General features: G+C 33.6%; 1 long non-coding RNA gene across 10 annotated transcripts; it reads right to left on the bottom strand.

Annotated features, from left to right (window-relative positions):
* Window positions 1-282: 282 nt before the first annotated feature.
* LOC141666046 (uncharacterized) lies at window positions 283-3,362 on the bottom strand. 10 transcript variants are annotated; one of them, XR_012552174.1, is made up of 7 exons: window positions 2,693-3,358; window positions 1,946-1,995; window positions 1,709-1,855; window positions 1,478-1,567; window positions 1,009-1,218; window positions 850-935; window positions 283-582 (listed from the first exon to the last, which is right to left on the bottom strand). It is a non-coding gene; the product is annotated as an uncharacterized LOC141666046 (long non-coding RNA). The 10 variants fall into 10 exon arrangements; XR_012552173.1 differs by having other exon boundaries at window positions 1,009-1,855; window positions 1,946-2,315; window positions 2,693-2,769; window positions 2,869-3,362; XR_012552170.1 differs by having other exon boundaries at window positions 1,009-1,567; window positions 2,693-3,359.
* Window positions 3,363-7,497: the final 4,135 nt, after the last annotated feature.

Genomic DNA, 7,497 nt, shown 5'->3' with positions numbered 1-7,497 from the left:
TCAAAACATGTCTAAGGTAACATAACTCCAGATTTTATAATGGATCTATATAAATATTGTAATAGCATACTACAGCAACATATAAAACTATGTTGCAGCAGTTGTTCTGATTTTTTTAAAAAGTGGGCCCCAAATATGTGGGACCCACCTAATTAGTTTTTAAAATTCATATTAAATAGTTTATTTGTACTTGTTTTTACTTAAATTTTCACAAATATAATAATAAAAATGAGGAATATTTTAATCAAAAATATAAATAAAAATATTTCAAGAATAATTGGACTAACTCAAATTAAGTTAATAAATATAAAACTCGTAAATTGTTACAAATACAAGAATCAAATTTCGTAAAAACTACATTATGGCATCATCAATATTTTACATCAAGTTCTATAAAACTACAATGACAGCTGCCACTGATTTTCCACCCCTTCTAGCCAAATGCCTTCTTATTAGCAGCCTTCTTCTTACTTCTTGCTTGTATCAGACACATCCCTTGTAAAAATAAAAACAAACAAGGCTTCATGTGTTCAAATGATTGCCAGCTTCTTGTGTAGTCCACCGAGGTATCACATCAGATATCTAGTCCCAACCAGCAGCATATTTACCAGAAGACTCCAAGTATAAGTAAATTACAAATATAGCGATAAGGATAAAATCATAATTTAATTAACAAAAAGGTAATAGTAATATAAAGAATCGGTACTGTAAAAAGTGAAAGTAGCAAGCAAGACTGCAAGAGCAATCTGGTAATTTCTAAAATTTATATATGTAATTGTATACACTTTCAAAAAGTGGCATTTTCGGTCCATGATAAAAATTGGTTACATGTTATTAAAAGAATCTTACTTTCTGCTATTCTAAAAGGCATCTACGATGACTTTGTTGTACTTGATTGCTATCGGGCAAACGGTGCTGCCAAGTTCAAATGCACCCTAAGCATAAAAAATATTGGTTAAAAATTATTTGAACACTGATATGACTGCAAAATTAAATCAGAGAACTTACCTTTTCAAACATAACACTGTAATGATTATTTACACAAGTTCCTTCAGGAAATATAAGTAAGTTATTGTCTGCACCTTCCACATGTTCTCTTAATCTGAAATTACAGATGCAAATATTATGAAGCATCTGAAGCGATACAATGTTTGATCACTTCTGTTCGGTGAAACCAGATACATCCTACACTTTCCAATATGGTGCTCTGCAATAGTCCTGCAAAATAAACCAGTTTAAATTAACAACCTTCAATCCAAAAACAAATTTTAAAACAACTAGTTGCTATTTAAACCATTTCTCTGTCCACCTCAAATAATCTTATTACACTTGGAAATAGCAAGTCTACAAATTAATTTGTTTACTGAACATGACCAGTCAATAAGTAAGATTTAGGCACCTTCTTCATCACTTGATGACCTTAAAATAATTCAAGAAAGCAATAGAACCTCGTATACATTTCAGGGTAGATGAAAACCTTACTAATGTTCTCATGTTCCCTATAATCATATCTCCCTTGGTTTCCAGTCAAGGGAGCTTGTTTTGTGCCTTGGAATATCCAGCAACTCTATAATTAAACAAGTAGAAATCTAACAAGGCATGTATAATATATAGGATCAACCAAAAAACTCTTTATCAGGCTGTGGGTTGACAGACTCTGAATGAGTTGACAGATCAAAAGAGATGAGAGTGAGCAGGTTGCGTTGACCTAATTGATTCCCCCTTTTCTGTTGCTCTGGTTATACTGTTGCTCCTTTGCTTCCACATCTCCAAATGTGTGCTCCCTATCAGGTTGTGGTTTGAAACACTCTGAATGAATTGGTAGTTCTGTAGAGTTCTCAACATTGTACTAACCCTGAAAAAGTAAAATTGTGAACATATTTTATCATCAAGCACAACACTATAGTTAATTTAATACAAATTAATGCACAAACAACAATCTTACGTTTTGCGATTCGTCAACAGGTTGGGCCTGATTATCAGAAGATTCATTCCCTTTAGTGTTTGCAAATTAGAAAGAAAAACAATCAGCTAAGTACCACAAATGGTTTGTGCAAGGTACATCATTGAGTAATCAGCTATGAGCCTTGACAGCTGCATTTCTTTGTTAAAGGATAACGAAAGCTTTGTTTTAGTCAAAATAAGACAGTTTTACCTTGGCTTCCGCTCATTATTGAATGAAAATTTGGCTAAAATTATATGCTCAGTTGAGTACAAGATGGTTATATCAAAGCTAAAAATTTCCCGGACTACTTCAATTTTGCACTGATTTCATCTCACTGCTTCAAACGGTTCCAACGACTTATTTTCACAACCTTTAAGTGTTTCCAAAAGGTCATAAATAAGGGGCGGAAAACAGAATGAGCTTCATAAGGTCAAATATGCATATAACGATATCATATTTAACATTTTAAAGAGTGTTATACAACACAAAACATATCAGGTACATTCCCTAAATCAAACTGCAAATCCAGACAATGCAAATACACATTCCGTAACTAATAAATAACTTAGCAAGAGCAAGAAGTTAAGATATTTCTTAGAATTATTTTAAGCATGTTAGACAAGAATTTATCGAAGAGTTGTACAATCTTTTGCTACCAAGTATACAGATAGAAAATAACAGAGCATAAACTTGTGGTAATGACTGTAAAATCAGAAATTGGGAATTATTTAAAATCTAGTAACTCACCTCGGGAGGAAAAAGTGTGCCAAATGGAAAGACAGACGATGTCACTTGTTCAATTATAACAGATGGATCTCCTAGCGCTTGTGTTGCATTCAAAATTTCATCATGTTAGTAGATTGAAAATGCAGCAACATATACAAAATTGGAATTGTTAAAAATAACCGAAAGAGCTCCCAAACCTGATGAATAACTTGAAGTGTGAAGATAAGACGAGTATAAAAATAAACTAGTCAACAATGTTCACCTTGAAATACTATGCATCAAAATTTCACCACCACCACATTAATCAATATCATTGATTAATACATTAAGAAAACATATCTCGAAACTAAAATTGACAAGCCATTCGCTCCGGATAATAACAAAATCTGGGATAGGTATGAGGAGTGCCGATAACGGAGCAGCGACGGAGTCTTCAGTCGGCAGAACTAATGGCGGTTGCGACGACATAGTTGAATTGACAGTGAATTGAAGCCATTTAATTGAATTGCTTCCTATAATTAGCACCTTCATGCCTGCTAAAACAAAGCCCTCTATGATTATTGAAGATTTTGACAGAGAGAGAGAGAGAGTGAGAGAGAGAGAGAGAGAGATTTTGACAGAGATAGAGCGGAAGAAGAAAGAAGGTGACAGCGGAGCGAGTTTTTTTACCCTAATAGGTTTTTCCCCATTCCTTTGTATCTGAAAATTTCATTTGGCGCCCAGCCCAAAATTCTGCTGCCCAACCCAAATTATTTATTTTTTCTCTTTTTCTTAGAATTTATTTTTTCTTTGAATTTTAAAAAATATTTTCTTACACAAAGACCTTAATTAATTAGTAAGAAGTTCATAGATTATGGAGGTTTTTATGTTATACAATAAATATATTAGTGATTTAAATAAAATTTAGATATTAGTTTTGGTACTAAAAACATATATCCATCTTTAATCTATTTAAAATATTTAAATATTTATAAAATGTAAATAATTCATTTACTTGGATGACTAAAAATTTAGAAGAATTTTTTTATAAATTATTTCATTAACATCAATTAGTTTTAATGATAAATTAAATCAACAGAATTAAAATTAAAATTTTATTCATAGATAGTCTATGGCAACACAGTCTAATGGGTTGGTGTGGTTAACACCTTATTGAGCTACAACAATACACTTTTATGCCTACGATAACCCGGTAGTGTAATATAGTGAAAATTTCATACCTACAGTAACATACTCTATGGTAATATCCCTACTGAGAAGTAACAATAGGTCATCAATGGTGTAGTGATTTCATCATATTGTATGTCATATTTTTTACTTCCCAAAATGCTTTGTCATGATATTGAGAAAATGATGAATGGATACTTCCGACAAGTTATAAAAGAATTCGATGGTGATCATGGGAAAACATGACAATGGCCAAAGATGAAGGGGAAATGGGATTTAGAAGTCTATACAAATTCAATTTGGTTGTATTAAGGAAGCATTATTGAAATTTTGTGAACATACAAGATGTTTTAGTCTCAAGAGTTTTTAAGGTCACATCTTTCTCAAGTACCATTTTTTTTCAAGCCAAAAGAGAAGGTGGTGCCAGTATTATATGGTCTGGCATATGGGAAGCAAAAGAGGAACTTAAAAATAGTCTTCCCTAAGTTCTAGGGGATAGTCAAAAAATTGAAGCATTCTGGAATTGCTGAGTGAGGGATAAACATGATTTAAAAGTTGATTTAGATCACTCTAATGTATTAATATCTGATAAAGCCTGTGAGTTGTTTATACTAGGTACCGAAACCTGAGATGAAGATAAAGTCAATTCGTTGTTAAATAAAGAAGATTCCAAAGTCATTTGAGCCACAAGAACTCCTCAGATTCAAGTGCCTGATCGGTTAGCATAGACACATTCGACAGATGGCATTTACAGTGCTAAATCCAGTTATAAATATTGGCAAAGTCAAAACTAGTTCACGCGCAACATTTACATCAGCAAGTTTACATGATGGAATAGAATATGGAGACTAGAAGTTCCTCATTTACTAAAGATTTTATTATGAATATTCAACAGAAATAATATGTCTGTCAAAAATATGTTAAAGCGTAAGGGTGTGGCCACAACTATCATGTGTCCCATGTGTGTGAGGGACGTGGAGAATCTTGGTCATGTTTTCTTTTACTGTAATTTTGCTGCATAGTGCTGGAAAATAAGTGGTCTCCAATATGATATGTCTAAGGTGGAATTGACTCTTTTATGGATGTTAGAAAGGCTGAAATGTTAATCTTTTGAGGTTTGCATTAAGATTGCATCAGTGCTTTGGGCTATCTATTTTTCCAGAAATAAGAAGGTATGGGACGGTAGAAGCCTCACTCCAATTATTTCAATGGAAGTGGGGAGGAAAGATCTCTATAGATTCTTATCTCATTCCATTCCAGCGGCTCAACGAGTAACCGATGGAGAAAACTCAAAAATACATGGTTTCGCGGTAGAACCCTATTTCACCCATGTTGTTTCGAAAAGGGAAAAAAGAAGCGGTTTTTCAAACATTTTGCTCATAGTGCAGGTCCCACTTGTATATCGTATTTGGCGGAAGAAGCATCGAGCAGGTTAGAGTTTTTAGCTTAGGTTAGTTAGTTAGGAACTTACCTTTTAGGTAGGACCTGACTTATTTGGTTTGGTAAATGGTCAACTGACCCAAGAGACATACAAATTTTTCCGCCGCCTATCTTATGCCATGCTTCTTCTTTCTTCAAATCGGTTTCTAGTGTCAGTCAATCAAGATTCTCCATCAAGAGAGGGTAGAGCATTTATTTTAGGTTAGGCCGCCATTTATGCAATTCCCACATCCATCGATTGATCGCGCGAGTATCCATTTAGTCAGCACTTAGCGAATGAAAAAAGCGTTCATCCTGGATTATCTTCCTCAATAAAAATTAGGTCTCCTCTTATTCTTCATTAGACGACTCTGATGGACTTCGATGTTCTTTCCCAACATAAATTTATAAGGCTGTATCACATCGATATCTCGATTCATTTTCCGCCCCTAATGAGATGGGGAATTTATCGTTATACCGAATTAGAGAAGTGAGGTTCGACCAAAGAAAGAGGAAGCAAACACACCTGTCTTCTCTACTAAAGTAAATGGGGATGTCATTCTCAACTTGAGAAAGAAAAAGTGAAACTAACACTCAATTAGAAGCACCGGCACGTCACTCGGCTCCTCGGTTCACTTTCCTAAAGACTTTCTCCTAAGGTGCATGTCTGAGAAACACAAAATGAGGGTTTCACTTGTTATAGGACTTGACTAAACATCTCATGACATGAGCTGATAATAGTCATGCCGCACTTGTATGCAATTAAGTATCATCTCATTAAGGACATATTTTGTTGTTCATATGTCAAGGGCTGGTAAGGTTTTGTGCGTTATATCAAATTAAACCACTAGACATAACTGGGAGAAGCTCGTCCGAAACTAGAGCTAAAAACGCCATATTTCGTTTCGTTCCCAATTTTCATTTCCACCTTCTCGAATCCAAATGGGACTTCTCTTATTTAGAATCTTTCTAAGGTGTGCTTCGTTTCCTATTCTTTCGTACTTTCTTCTCTTTAACATGCACGAGACTGGTTAGAGATTTGCGAGAAATCAAAATGAAAGAAAAGATAAAAAAATGGAACTTAGATATCTAATGCATCCAAACCAAATCTCAAATGGGAAGCCCCTCATGCAGGTATTTTGAAGTTGAATGTAAACGTATCAGTTTTTGTTGGTTCACCTTCTTTTTCTCTAGGCCTGGTTCTCATAGATGACAAAGGTAGTTTTATCAGTGACCGGACATATAATGTAGAAGGAATAAGGTCTGTGTTTGAAGCAAAGATGTATGGAATGTTTAAGGATCTGTCTTGGACCTTAGGTGAGCTTCAGCAACCAGTAATTATCAAAACAGAATCTATAATAACTACTAAGGCATTGGATAAGCAGGTAGATAATGTGCTCGAGGTAGGAAGTGTTCTTCAGGATTCTGAAGTCATGCTCAGATCTCGTGAAACACGTGTTGGTTAGATTTAGTAAAAAGTAAGGGAACAAAGAAGCCACAACGATTGGTTTGGTTTCCTTATTCGTTAAATTACTACAATGTTCTTTTGTCTCTTTCTTCTTGTATATTGGAGACATGTATGACTATTTATCTCTTTAACGAAATTGTCTCATTTTGATTTAAGAAAATATATAAATTTAATATATAAAATATATAAATAATCAGATCAGATTATTAGCGAATCAAATCAAATTCATATCCTATATATTTATCGGATCCGATCGTTATCAGATCAAATTTTTAACGAATCGATTTTTTCTTGCATGATCCATATCAGCTCCATTAGACCGGATTTCTACTCCATTCACAGCCCTACCACCAAAAATTATGAAAAAGGCCACAAATGTTCTATTTTGAGACAAATGGCCCTCAATGTCACTTTATGAAAATATAACCCTAATTGTCACTCTATTACCTAACCGGGTGTTCCGTTTTCCAAAAAAAAGAAGTGGATTCGTGTTCCGTTTTCAACATTTTTTTAAAATTTTTCTTTAATGTACTACATCACTTTAAATCATGTTTGCAAATTTGGAAACCCTAAACAACACTTGATGTTATGTTTTCAACAATAAAACACAACTTAAAAATATATTTTCGTTCATTTTTTTTTATTTTTTTTATATTTTCATACTTTTTATTGGGTTTCAAAAACATTGAAATTTTAAATTAATTATTTAAAATTCAAGTGTGTGCCATAATTCAACAATTCTTAATTTTTTAGGGTTTGGTAATCCCATTTT

This window comes from Apium graveolens, chromosome 1 (genome assembly GCF_009905375.1).
Source record: "Apium graveolens cultivar Ventura chromosome 1, ASM990537v1, whole genome shotgun sequence".
Taxonomy (NCBI): Eukaryota; Viridiplantae; Streptophyta; class Magnoliopsida; order Apiales; family Apiaceae; genus Apium; species Apium graveolens.
This window is presented reverse-complemented; position numbering and strand designations above follow the sequence as displayed.